The sequence below is a fragment of the Giraffa tippelskirchi genome, chromosome X, assembly GCF_054371585.1.
Source record: "Giraffa tippelskirchi isolate mGirTip1 chromosome X, T2T-mGirTip1v1.2.pri, whole genome shotgun sequence".
Classification (NCBI taxonomy): Eukaryota; Metazoa; Chordata; class Mammalia; order Artiodactyla; family Giraffidae; genus Giraffa; species Giraffa tippelskirchi.
Window position 1 is genome coordinate 63,262,394 of NC_137289.1, and position 15,341 is coordinate 63,277,734.

A 15,341-nucleotide genomic window follows, 5' to 3' on the forward strand; every position below is an offset into this window, starting at 1 on the left:
ACCTTAGAGTTCTGTGGTCTTGAGTAAATTAATGAGCCTCTTTATGCCTCTGCTTCCTTATCTGTAAAATGAGGGTGATTACAGCACCATAGTACCCAAATCATATAGTTATCATGAGGATTAAATGAGGTCATCTATAGTAAATGCCTGGTACATAGTAAGTACTCAATATAATCTCTCTCCTTGGATGATGTATTGCCTGGTCCTCTTTCTACAATTTTTAGCATAGTGACTTTAATTTCTCCTCCCAATTCCTATTCATATGTTTGCTCCCAGTTTATTCTCTTTTTAAAATTTTCTTTTTTTCAGATTATTTTCCCTTATAGGTTATTACAAAAGATTGAGTACAGTTTTCTGTGGTATACAATAGGTCCTTGTTTATCTATTTTACATATAGTATGTGTGTGTGTGTATATATATATATACATATTTTTAAACTCCTGATTTTCCCTACTCCTCCCTTCCCTTTTGGTAACCATAACACTGATTTCTATGTACTCACACTGTATTCTTATACTTCTCTTCAAACTTTTTAGTTAAACTTACCTAGTGTCAAAAATTTAACTGTTATGTTGGTGCCCCAAATCTATGTGAAATCTATGTCTGGCCTAACTACTCTTCAAATAAGACTATTTCAATTTAACACACATTTCTCATGTTCAGTTTTCTACTGACAAACAGAAAAACTGCTTAGTGGTTTCATCACATAATCCCCATATATACTTTAAGATCACATCTTTTATGTCTTAGCCTTCTTTTTACTAAATTAAGTAACTCCATTCCCTTTAACCTTTTCTTTAGTCTGTTTTCCATCCCTTTGAAATTCTTTACTATATGGTTCTGTACCTTCCAATATCTCTATATTCTTTTTATAGTATGAAAATCCACTCCATAGTATTCAAAAAATATTTTGACTAGTGTTGGTTATTCTAACCTTGGTGCTAATCCCCTACTAGTTTCCATTATTTAGCAACTTTCCTGTTCTGCTTGATTCTAGCAAGGTCTGTTCCAAAGGGTAAAAAAAAGGTAAATATAATATAATACAAACAACATCATCATGACCTCAGTCAAAGTCATGGGTTTTGTGCATAGCAATTTGACTTTATTAGTTCATATTGTGCACTGTATGAAAAGAAGTAAACAAAACAGAGTCCACCACTGGGCACATCTAGACTTATTCCATGGGCTTCCCAGGTGGCTCAGTAGTAAAGAATCTGCTTGTTAATGCAGGAACTATAGGAGACGTGGGTTCGATCCCTGGGTAGGGAAGATCCCCTGAAGAAGGGCATGGCAAACCATTCCAGTATTCTTGCTTGGAGAATTGCATGGACAGAGGAGCCTGGCAGGCTGCAGTCCATGGGGATCACAAAGAGTCAGATATGGCTGAGCACACACACATGTATCTTTCATACTAGATATACCCTAGATTTATTCCATGTGCTAGAAAGTCAGCTAAACTTCTTGTGAAGATATGCAAAAGATCATTGTAAGCTAGAAAAATCAAAACCCAGAAGCATAGTAGACTTAAGAATCAGTTTAAAAGAATCTAGTGTCTCACTTATGAATTAGGATTAATCAAGCACAGACAACTCTGGAAAATGTAGATATGTAAACTGCTTAAGTTTTATAAAACAGCTGGGGACATGGATTTGAATTCTAAATCTCTCCACACTAAATTTCCCTGAAAAAATCCTCTTTAAACTGCTGTCCCTGTGAATACCTTGGTCATTCATAATATGTACTCAACCATCTTTTCTCATTAGGGCTTCTAAGTGCTTCAGGAACTCTTTGTGTAGCAATCACGGTCATATCACAGAGCTCTATTGTTTATAGCATAGCATAGTGTTAGTCGCTTAAAAAGTGAAATCACTCAGTCGTGTCCGACTCTTTGCGACCCCATGGACTGTAGCCCACCAGACTCCTCTGTCCACAGTATCCTCCAGGGAAGCATACTGGAGTGGGTTGCCATGCTCTTCTCCAGGGGATCTCCCTGACCCAGGGATCGAACCTGGGTTTCCTGCATTGCAGGCAGATTCTTTACTGTCTGAGTAAAGAGAAGCTGATTGACAGTAAAGAATGTATAGGGATCCAGGACACTACAAATCTCCAAGCTTCTTTGGGGCTGTAGGGAAGTTTCAAAAGCAGATTGCACTGAAGTATGTAAATTATCATATGCGAAATGAATCGTCAGTCCAGGTTCGATGCATGATACAGCGTGCTCGGGGCTGGTGCACTGGGATGACCTGGAGGGATGGGATGGGGAGGGAGGTGGGAGGGGGGTTCTAGAAGGGAAACACATGTACATCCATGGTGGATTCATGTCAATGTATGGCAAAACAAATACAATATTGTAAAGTTAAAAAATAGATAAATAAACTAATTTAAAATTTAAAAAAAAAAAGAAGATTGCAGACATTAAGCAGATATTGACTTGTGTTAAAGTCAGTCACACACGTATCAACCTGTTAGGTAAGTATTGATACAAGACCAATATTTACCTCAAGGAACAATGCATCCTGGGCTGACCAAAAACCCCAGTTAATACATGTCTTTTTATATACATTCCATCTCCAAAATTGATTTAGTGATCAAAATTAATTAGATCAAAAATTTTGATCTACTTTTATTTTGACATCAGAAGAATATTTACAGCAACTCCAGAAAGTAGGTAGCACTTCCCATTATATTTCTGTAGTGCATTTATCACGCTAAAGGAAGAACCAAAGTAAATGTTATTAACTTTGTTATAATCAACTTTGTGCTTTCCTCCTGTAAAGTGAAAGTCGTTCAGTCATGTCCAACTCTTTTTAACCCCATGGACTGTAGCCTGCCAGGCTCCTCTGTCCATGGAATTCTCCAGGCATAAATACTGGAGTGGGTAGCCATTCCCTTCTCCAGGGGATCTTCCAGACCCAGGGATCAAACCCGGGTCTCCCATATTGCAGGCAGATTCTTTTACCATATGAACCACCAGGGAATCCCAGGAAAGGTTTGTAATTTACAACAAGTAGGGGTGGGGACTAGAGAAGAAAGAACTTTAGAGACAGAAGACTTTGCTTAAAATTTTGCTACTACCATTTAGTAAATATTCAGTGCCAGGAAAGTTTGTAACCATTCTGAGACTCAACTCTACAATAGAGAAAAATACCAATATCTTCTTGATTCATCAGGCTGTTATGCGAATCAAATGAGATCAAGTTTTAATCCAGCTGTCCCTCTATCCCTCATCACCTCTTCACATCCAAATGCCTTGAAGGAGTTGCATAAATTCACATTTTACTCATTGTTATCCACACACTCACCTGTCAACACACAGCAATCTGTCTTTCATACTGACTACTATCTTAAATGTGCTTTTTATTAGTCACCTTCTTCATTGATAAGTCTGATAGATACTCGGTTCTCATACTTTTTGATTTTACAACAGCATTACTCACTGTAAGATCTCTATCCCTCGGCTTCATGTCTCTGTGTTCTCTGGATTTCCATTTCTCTATGGCTATTCTTTCCTAGTATCCTTCAGGAGTGCATCTTGCCCTCCTCAGCTGTCTTTCATTACGTTGTATTAAACCCTCTTCTCTTGCAGTGTGCACCCTCTCCCTGTGTGATCTCACTCAGTCTTATGGTCAACCACTACTACGTATGAGCTATTGACTCCAAAATCTATTATTTATTGATTTATTCAAAAATGAAACAGTGCATATTGTGAGATCATATCTCTTCCCTAATTGTCAGATGTGTATCTGACTGTTCACAACAGAGTTCATCACCTGCCTCATCAAACCTGACCTTTCCCATTCTGAGTTCTTTATATCACCTTATATCCAGTTGCCCAAGGCCTAAATGTGGATGTCCTTTATTCCTGCCATTTTTTGGATTCCCACATGCAACTATTTGCCTATTCACATTGATTTTACCTCTCTGAATGAAGCAAGAGAAAGAGCTATATAAGTAAAGAATAGAACATTCCAAAAAGTGGAGATGGCAAGGATATTCTCAATGAATAGCCAGGAGGTCAATGTGTCTGAAACAAAGTGTCTGGGATGTGATGAGGGGGAAGTGGTAGGAAATGAAATCTGAGCATTAGTGGAGTACTCCTTACTTAAGGCTTTGTTCAAGTGTCAATTTATCAGAATGTCATTCCCTCTAGAAATTAGCAATCTCTGCCTTCACACTCTGCATCTCCTCATGTACAACTTTATATTATTCATAGACTATATCAAGTTTATTGATTATTACTATCTGTTTACTTTCCATCTCCCTTGGTATATTATTATTTCTAGGAGATTGAATATTTATTTCATTCACTGATGTGCCATAGTGCCCAAAAAAGTGCATAGAAAACATAGTAAGATCTCAATAATTGTTGACTAAGAAAAACTGTAAGATACTTGGAGCAGAGTAGGTACTCAATAAATTGTTACACTATTATTATTACAGATGAGTAATTAAATACTTTGAAAAATAAAAAAAAACATAATTCTAAACTAGGAAATCACAAGTTCAAGGTGCTCGATTAGAGGTAAATCTGGATGAAAAAAATCTATAGTATCCACCTCCTTCAGGACAGGAGGTGTCATATACACACCTCTGGTGTCCATCTCACATAGGCATAGGGGCAATAGGGTATCATGCTGTAGCTCCTGCTGGAAGCTGGAGGATGCAGTAATATTAAAACTATTCTTTGGTTCTCTATTAGGGTATCTGTGGAGAAATCTCATTACATGGAGACAACTGTAATGATATAATTAGTAGCAACAGAAAATGGAAGACCTCAGTGCAAACTCATTTTTCAACTTGTTTGATCTAAATAGTGGTTGCCCAATACTGACAAGGGCTTGTCAGTAGCCCTTGGTTCAACCCCTCTCATCATGCCCACTTTTGAGACTGTGCCAGTTCCTGACAGCAGCTCAGCATATTAACAAATACAAAGCAAGCAAACCTTTATTATTATGTAAGGAGGGGCACAAAATTTATTAATTTCAAACAAAGTTAACTTCTTGGGAAACTTAACAATATGCTGTAACAGTCATTTATATTAATAAGAACTGCCATATGACCCAGTAATCCCACTGTTGGGAATGCACCCCGAGGACACGAGAACTGAAAAGAGACACACATACCCCAGTATTCATTGCAGCACTATTTACAATAGCTAGAACAAGGATACAATCTAAATGTCAATTGGCAGATGAATGGATAAGTAAGTTTTGGTACATATACACAGTGGAATATTACTCAGCTATAAAAAGGAACACATTTGAGTCAGTTCTAATGAGGTGGATGAACCTGGAGCCTATTATAGAGATTAAAGTAAGTCAAAAAGAGAAAGGCAAATATGATATATTAATGCATATATATGGAATTTAGAAAGACGGTACCAGCAATCCTACATGCAGGGCAGCAAAGGAGACACAGATGTAAAGAACAGACTTTTGGACTCAGTAGGAGAAGGAGAGGGTGGGATGATTTGAAAGAATAGCATTGAATCATATACATTATCATATGTAAAATAGGTGGCCAGTGCAAGTCTGATGTGTGAAGCAGGACACCCAAAGTTGGTGCTCTGGGACAACCCAGAGGGATGGGGTGGGGAGGGAGGTGAGAGGGGATCCAGGATGGGGCAGGCACATGTATACCTATGGCTGATTCATGTTGATGTATGGCAAAAACCACCACAATATTGTAAGGCAAGCAATTATCCTCCAATTAAAATAAATTATTTATATATATATATATATATATATATAAAATATATATATATATAAAAGATATATATATATATATATAAAATAGGAAAAACAGCTCAGCTTTCTGAGAAGCATTAATTGGACTCTAGTTGAAGCATTCTCTAAGGAAAACACCCATGAGTTATTGTAAATAGCTCAATCAAGTTAGTGTGTGTAGCAGTCTGTTCCCCAAAGCCTTTAAGATTATTGAGGGAATTAATAAGAGGAAAGGAAAAGCTATTACTAGAAGCAATAGATCCCTTCTACACTAGGGATCCAAGACTCAGCTTTGAGTAGTGGTCTGTATGTGAAGCCAAGAAGGGGGTCACAGTAAAAATGGTCCGAGTGGTGTTTAGCTGCTGTGTATGTACGAGAATCAGCAACAAAATTAGAGCAGTATATATTCTTTGAAACTATTGAAGTCCACAGGAAGGTAGATGTAAGACACAATAGATTTGTCTTTCCAATGAAATTTGTCTTTTCCAATGAAATTTAAAAATACAAGCAGGACTTACATTTTAAAGTATCAACCCCAGAAACTTGCACTGGGGCAAGAGGTAAAGGGTGTAAATCTAAGAGCCAGACTTAGGACTTCCTGGAGTGGTTTAGAATCCACCTTCCAATGCAGAGTTTGATCCCTAGTTGTGGAACTAGAATCCCACTTGCCACTAGGCAGAAAAGCCTGCATATTGAAACTACTCCGCTCGCCCCTCTGGAGCCTGCATGCCACAACTAGAAAGAAGTCCACGTGCCACAACTGAGATCTGACACAACTAAATAAATAAGTAAAAATGATGATAAAAAAAATAAATAAATAAGAGGCAGACTTGAAGTAAACATGAAAGAGAACAAACCTACGAGATGCTGAGATCTGGACAGATATATTCCTACTACTGAAGAGGAAAGCAAGACATTTAGATGGAACAGTCTCCCACATTTCATCACTTTGCATTTTATTTAAAACAGGTTTTTAAATCAAATAAATATATTTATTTTAAAAAGTAGCTATTTCATGTCAATGTATGGCAAAAACTACTACAATATTGTAAAGTAATTAGCCCCTAACTAAAATAAATAAATTTATTAAGAAAAAAAAGTAGCTCTTTTGTTATTGCTGGATCATTATCATTTATTAATAGATGTAATAACAATGTGGTTTAAACAATATTTTTAACTTCTAACTGAATACTCTTGTTAGTCTTAGTCTCCTTGCTTGAAGATCACATTTGTATTTCTTTTAAATGGACATTAACAACTGTTTGAGAGGTGTTAATGATTATGTGCCTGTGTCCCACCAGTCATATGCATTCCACACTTAGGAAAATTTTAAGTTAAATAATAGTTTAGATGCAGTAGTCTAAAACGAATTAAATGTGAGAAGGAAGCACAAAGCGAGAGTAAAAATATTGAATGAACAATCAGGGCTGGTGAACTTACAGTAATTGATGATATGAGACAGGAACAGAAACATTCATAGTAACTGAAAATATAGTATATTTACAGTAACTAAAGATATATATGAAGATATATCAGTTGATGTTTGCAATAATACCAAGATTTTTTTTTAACAACAACCAATAATAGTCTTTTCTCTCTCATATTTCCAGTCAGTGACTGGATCAGCTCTGGCTCTGGAATTTATGCTTTTTCATTAAGAACAGCCCCTATTTCAGTCCCTTAAAGCTTCAGCTCAGATGGGCACATATAATTTCATTCAGAGTTCACTGACTAAGTCACAAGGCCAAAATGAAAATCAGTGAGGGAGGGCTTATGCTCCATATGGAAACACTCCAAGTCACATGGCCACAGACAAGAATATATATTTGCCCTATAGGAAGAATGAGTACAACTGACCCTTGAACAAGTTAGGGATTAGGGACACCAATGCTCATGTAGTTGAAAATCTATGTAGAGCTTAACATTTTAGCTTTATGTGCACAGTTCTGCATCCAGAGATTCAACCAACTGTGGGTTGTATAGAACTATAGTAGTTCAAATCCATGTTGTTCAAGGGTCAACTGTAATTGGGAACAATATTATCTACCATAAGGACCATGCTTGCAAAGGCAAGGGACAAATATAACTGTCACTACCATTTATTGAGTGCTTACTATGAGTCAGCTCTTCCCATCAGGTGGCCAAAGTATTGGAGTTTCAGCTTCAACATCAGTCCTTCCAATGAACAACTAGGACTGACCTCCTTTAGGATGGACTAGTTGGATCTCCTTGCAGTCCAAGGGACTCTCAAAAGTCTTCTCCAACACCACAGTTCAAAAGCATCAATTGTTCTGCTCTCAGCTTTCTTTATAGTCCAACTCTCACATCCATACATGACCACTGGAAAAACCATAGCCTTGACTAGACAGACCTTTGTTGGCAAAGAAATGTCTCTGCTTTTTAATATGCTGTCTAGGTTGGTCAAAACTTTCCTTCCAGGAAGTAAGCATCTTTTAATTTCATGGCTGCAATCACCATCTGCAGTAATTTTGGAGCCCAGAAAAATAAAGTCTCTGACTGTTTCCACTGTTTCCCCATCTATCTGCCATGAAGTCATGGGACCAGATGCCATGATCTTAGTTTTCTGAACGTTGAGCTTTAAGCCAACTTTTTCACTCTCCTCTTTCACGTTCATCAAGAGACCCTTTAGTTCTTCTTCACTTTCTGCCATAAGGGTGGTGTCATCTGCATATATGAGGTTATTGATATTTCTCCCGGCAATATCGATTCCAGCTTGTGCTTCATCTGGCCCAGCGTTTCTCATGATGTACTATGCATAGAAGTTAAATAAGCAGGGTGACAATATACAGCCTTGACATACTCCTTTTCTTATTTGGAACCAGTCTGTTGTTCCATGTCCAGTTCTAACTGTTGCTTCCTGACCTGAATACAGATTTCTCAAGAGGCAGGTCAGGTGGTCTGGTATTCCCATCTCTTGAAGAATTTTCCACAGTTTATTGCGATCCACACAGTCAAAGGCTTTGGCACAGTCAACAAAGCAGAAATAGATGTTTTTCTGGAGCTCTCTTGCTTTTTCGATGATCCAGTCGATGTTAGCAATTTGATCTCTGGCTCCTCTGCCTTTTCTAAATCCAGCTTGAACATCTGGAATTTCATGGTTCACGTACTGCTGAAACTTTGCTTGGTGAATTTTGAGCATTACTTTGCTAGCGTGTGAGATGAGTGCAATAATGCAGTAGTTCGAGCACTCTTTGGCATTGCCTTTCTTTTGGATTGGAATGTAAACTGACCTTTTCCAGTCCTGTGGTCACTGCTGAGTTTCCCAAATTTGCTGGCATATTGAGTGCAGCACTTTCACAGCATCATCTTCTAGGATTTGAAATAGCTCAACTGTAATTCCATCACCTCCACTAGCTTTGTTCGTAGTGATGCTTCCTAAGGCCCACTTGACTTCACATTCCAGGATGTCTGGCTCTAGGTGAGTGATCACACCATCGTGATTATCTGGGACATGAAGATCTTTTTTTTTGTACTGTTCTTCTGTGTACTCTTGCCACCTCTTCTTAATATCTTCTGCTTCTGTTAGGTCCCTACCATTTCTGTTCTTTATTGAGCCCATCTTTGCACGAAATGTTCCCTTGGTATCTCTAATTTTCTTGAAGAGATCTCTCGTCTTTCCCATTCTATTGTTTTCCTCTATTTCTTTATACTGATTGCTGAAGAAGGCTTTCTTATCTCTCCTTGCTATTCTTTGGAACTGTGCATTCAAATGGGTATATTTTCTCTTTTCTCCTTTGCTTTTCACTTCCCTTCTTTTCACAGCTATTTGTCAGGTCTCCTCAGACAGGCATGTTGCTTTTTTGCATTTCCTTTTCTTGGGTCTGGTCTTGATTTCTCTCTCCTGTACAATGCCATGAACCTCTGTCCGTAGTTCTTCAGGCACTCTGTCTATCAGATCTAGTCCCTTAAATCTATCATGACATTATAATTTAGGTATAGAAAATATCTTTTGTTAGTTCCAAACTAATGAAGCCTAGGATACATGAGTTACATTTTTTAAATCCATATTTATGTTCTAATCATTGTCTTCTATTTTAAGTATAATCTCAACCTATCTTTTTCATTTTACCTCTTCATTTTACTTTTAAAAAGTAGATTATTCAGCAATGCATGATAGAAAAGGAAATTATCTCAGAATAAGACTGTTAGTGAACCATGCTTTAGTCCATTTGCCTGACACACAGCAAAGCCAATCTATTGACATCTGTTTGCAGTGAAAGAAAGTACAAAGTTTGTTGTAGGGCACCATGCAAGGAGACTGGGCAGCTAATGCTCAAAAGACCCAAATTCCCTGGTGGCTGTCAAGGAAGGATTTTTAAAGACAGTGTGAAGGAGAGGATCATGGAGTATGTGATAAGCTCAGGCATAATTCTCTGGTTGATGGTGAGGTAATGGAGTGTTAATTCACAAATCTCAAGGATCAGTTTTCTGGTTCCAACTGGTCTAGGATCTACATGCTGATAGTCAACATGTAATTAATTTCTTCCACCTGGGGAGTGGGGTTAGTATCTGCAGAACAACTCAAAGATATGGCTCAAGATATTGTCTATAGCCCTCAAGAAGAAACTAAAAGTTCTTGACTTTGTGGCTAAACAATTATTATTTTGTCTTGCTTGATTGCTTTACTTTGTTTATACATTTTCTTGCTTCTCTGATTAAATTTGCTCTTTGGAACTCAAGGAAGCATAGGAGTCAAGCTTTTCTACAAACAAGAGTCAGGGGACGGAGGGTCTGTCCCTAAGAAGGCCCAGCTGGGCCCTGATTTGTTCTAAGGCCATTAAATTAAACAAATTAAGCTTTGTTAAAAACTAACTATATTTTCCTATTTTTCTCATTTGCCATGTACTAGTAAAAACAGAGCCATGAATAGTCACCAGTCCAGAGACCAGTATCTTGGAATCATTGCCTTAAGTTTGATACTTCTATTACCGAGACTACAGAAAACTGTTTTTCAACTACTGTAACTTAGTCTCTCTTAGAATTCTCTTCATGTTACTCCTGTATATTACCTTTTCAGCTTTTGTAAAAAAAAAAAAAAAAAAGAGAGAGAGAGAGAGATGTTCTACATTTACCTTAACAGTATTCATTTTTCATTGCACCAGTCAATGAACTGCATGATAGTATCTAGGGCCATGGGAGACTTTACCTCTCTTGAGGAACTGATATGGATTTGATATCTGTCCTAGTTTTCATAACTTTGTAATTTGTTTTTTTCTGGCTTCCAAGAAACTCAGAGCCACTATGGCAGTTCAATTATAATGATTCTATTTATCTTCATAATTAGCATACACTCATCCCCATTTTCCCTTGGTTTGTGGTTTGTTTTTCTAGTTTACAATCCTATTGTACTTGTTATGCTATAAGCCCTCTCAGTTCCAATAGACGTGGGAATAAACCATAGACGTGGGTTCCAAATTAGTTTAACTTAACTAATAGTCTCATTATTTTCTATTAATCTCCATATCTTACTGTCTCTATTTCTCATTTTATTTAGTATGGGATCAATGATTGTTTCATCTTTGTACTTTTGATAATGTTTAATATGTAGCAGTTAATGCACATTTATTCAATGACTGGTTGACTAGCTGGATGGATCAAGCCTTATATTTTTAACTTGGCTAGATATCATTTTCTTCCATGCTGAAGGTTTTAGGAACCATAAGAAGTAGAAAAACCTATGTAACAGTTAATGTGGGAGGTCATCAAATATTAAGATGTCTCCTTCTAACATGAGGCCCTATTTCTAATTGCTATCTTGGAAAACTATTAGTATTTTTTGAAGATAATATAATGCCCACCAATGGATGAATGGATAAAGAAAATGTGGTATATATAAACAATGAAAAGTTATTTGGTCTTGAAAAAGAAGAAAATGCCGTTGCATGCAACATCATGGATGAACCAGGAGGACATCAATGCCTAGTAAAATAAGCCAGTCACAAAAGGACAAATACTACACGATTCCACTTATATGAGGTATCTCAAAGAGTCAAATTCATAGAAGTATAGAGTAGGTAAAATGGTTGCCAGGGACTGGCCATGAATGCTGGCGGGGGGGGCAGGCGAGGGGGGGAGGAACAGATAGTTACTAATCAACAGGTATAAAGTTTCAGTTTTGCAAGATGAAAAATTTCTAGAGATCAGCAGATCTCAGTTGTACAACATTGTGCCTAGAGTTAAAAATGCTGTATTGTGCACTTAAAAGTTTTGTTAAGAGGGTAGATCTCACATTGTGTTCTTTGTTGTTTTTGTTGTTCAGTTGCTAAGTCTGGAGGAGGAAATGGCAACCCACTCTAGTATTTTTGCCAGAAGAATTCCACGGACAGAGTTGTCTGGTAGGCTACAGTTCATAGGGTTGCAAAGTGTCAGACACCACTGAGCGTGTCTGACTCTTTGTAACCCCATGGACTACAGCATGCCAGGCTCCTCTGTCCTTCACTATCTCCCTGAGATTGCTCAAACTCATATCCATTAAGTCGATGATGATATCCAATCATCTCATCCTCTGTCGCCCCCTTCTCCTCCTGCCTTCAATCTTTCCCAGTATCAGGGTCTTTTTCACTGAGTCAGCTCTTTGCATCAGGTGACCAAAGTATTGGAGCTTCTACTTCAGCATCAGTCCTTCCAGTAAATATTCAGAGTTGATTTCCTTTAGGATTAACTGGTTTGATTTCCAAAAACTTAAGTGAAAAATAAATAAATAAATGAAAGAACATCAGCAAATACACAATGTGCATAACTATGAAGGAATACTATAAATGTACTTAGAGATGTCTCTTTCCACACTGAAATGTTGAAACAATATTTGTAATGTTGCCAGGTTTCATTTTGCTTGATTTATCTGACATTCTGTTGGCTTAACTGGAATATCTGGCTTTATCACAAATTTCATTTAAGAATGTCATACTGTTTTCATTCTTACTAGCTCCCTCATCCTTAACCCACTTTTACTCTGCATCCCACATTCTAATAATGTCCTGTTTTTGGAAACAAATTCCCCCTTAGAAGTAAGACGAAGAGTCAGCCTTTTAAAAAATTTTTACTTCAGCTACAGAATGATCATGGTTTCCAAATATGTCTGCTAAGGTGACTCAAGCAGATGCTACTTTTAATCAAACAATACTTCAAACTGCTAGTGTGTGGATCATCTACCAAGCACTCTCCCAACATTCACCCAAGTGGTTACTCTCTGTGTAACTTTCTGCATCATGGATAAAGTAACTGTAGGCTCTGGGATGAGGTAAACTAAATAAATTCTTCAGATACATTTTGCATTTGAAAGAGGGAAAGGTTTCCACCTGAAAACACACATTAGTAACGCAGACAGTTAATTGTTTGCATCACAGAAGACAGAACCTGGAATCCATATATGTCTTAGTCCAGTCAGGCTGCTATAACAAAATACTGCAGACTAAGTGGCTTATAAACAACAGAAATTTATTTCTCACAGCTCTGGAGGCTGGAATTTCAAGATCAAGGCACCAGCAGATTAAGGTCTTGTGAAAACTCACTTCATGATTCATAGATGGCTATCTTTTTGCTGTGCCCTCACATGGTGGAAGGCACAAAGGAGCTCTCTGGAAGTCTCTTTTGTAAGGGCACTAATCCCAATCATGAGGGCTCTGCCCTAAGGAACTAATCACTTCTCAGACTCCCTACCTCATAATAGCACCACACTGGGATTTAGGTTTCAACATTTGAATTTGGGGTGGATGCAAACAGTCACTAGCAGAATGCTTGGCTGCTATCGAAGAAGATTCCACCAGATGCTCGTATTTTTGCAGGTTATGGCAAAGAAGGCAAAAAGCCATCACAATGAAGCTCTTTCAAAAAAAGAAAAAGGAATGGCTAAAAACAGCTCAAGAGTAATATGAAGTGCTTTTAAAAGGAAGTAACTGTGTATTCATAAAATATAGCTCAGGTAGCTGTGCTACCCAGAATCCAGAGAGACTCATAATGAAGATTAACAATTGAGAAAAAGGGTATCCACTTCAGGTCAGAAATGAAATGATAGTGTTCTTTAACATCTATTCAATCTATACTCCAGCTCATCTGACATGTAAATCAAGGCTGTTTTCATTTATTCTTATTATTTTTAGTTGTACATTTTGTCATAACAAATACAGTAAATTTAAAGAAAGTCTCTAAGTGGATTAATTGCTTCCAGAAGTGATTATCTTTTAGTGCCAGAGGACAGAGAAGAATTGAGGGGCAGTGGAAAGAGATTAAAATAACACATTGCTGCTTGAGAGATTCAGCAGCATTTACTGGCAGAAGTATTAAGACTTGCCAGCAGTCAGACTTTGCATTTGGCCTTTCAAAATGCACTGTAATTGAAGCCAAAATGTTGGGGTGCAGCTTATGTAATCATGTGACTCTGAAGCTGCTCAGAAATAACCTTTTCCTGCATTATGCAGTCATAGAGACAGCACAGATAATGTTCTGGAGTTGGATGGGGGAATTATTTCACAACTGGATTACATCTTCACATATTTTTTTAAATTAACTACACATGTCTATTATGCAAATACAGTGTCAAGTTTTGGAAATGATATCCTTGTATAAATGAGAGACACAGATGCATGGAACAATTTTATGGACTCTGAGGGAGAAGGTGAGGGTGGGTCGTTCTGGGAGAATGGCATTGAGACATGTGTATTGTCATATGTGAAACAGAGCACCATTCCATGTTCGATGCATGTGACAAGGGCTCGGGGCCGGGGCAGTGGGATGATCCAGAGGGATGGGAGGGGGAGGGAGGTGGGTGGGGGGTTCGGGAAGGGGAACACATGTAAACCCATGGCTGATTCTTGTCAATGTATGGCAAAAACTATTACAATATTGTAAAGTAATTAGCCCCCAAGTAAAATAAATAAATTTATAAATAAAAAAAATAAAATAAAATAAAAAAAAAAAAAAAAAAAGAATATTCACTTCTCACTACATTATGATCTGTAGGTGCTCGGCAGAAACCCCTGCCATTGTCTCAAGGCAGTGTCTGTCAATTCAATTTAATGACCATAAAGATCTTTCTCTGACTCCAAGGACCAGAGGTTCATTCAAGCAGATATCCTGTAGGGAGGGTTCTTAGTTGGCAGAAGATCTGTGCCCAGGGGTCCTTTCATTACATCTATTTAACATTTCTTACTATAAAGCCACAATTCTCCTACCTTTCATAACAGCACAGAACAATGATTCTTTTTTAGAGGGATGATTTTTTACACTTATAAGTGAATGTCTCAGCTGTGAGATTACATCCATAAAGACTGTGAAAATACTTTAAAATTTAGCACAGTACTAGGCACCCAATGGGCACTCCAGAAATAGTAAGATGCTAATGATTATGGCACTTTGGGCTTAAGACAATGTAAAAATCTGTTTTAGTTGAAGAGCTGTGCATTTTGCAAAATGCTCCCCTGAATCTGGTCAAAACTCAGTCAGTTTGGCAAATGCCCTTTGAGCCTCTGTAGTCTCCAATGTGGATGATGACCATATTTTGCTTCCAAATGAGACTGAAAAGTATTTCTGCAGTAGAGCTATTCTTTAGATAAGAAAACTAATATTGGGGGATTTTTATAAACTTAATAAAGTCAC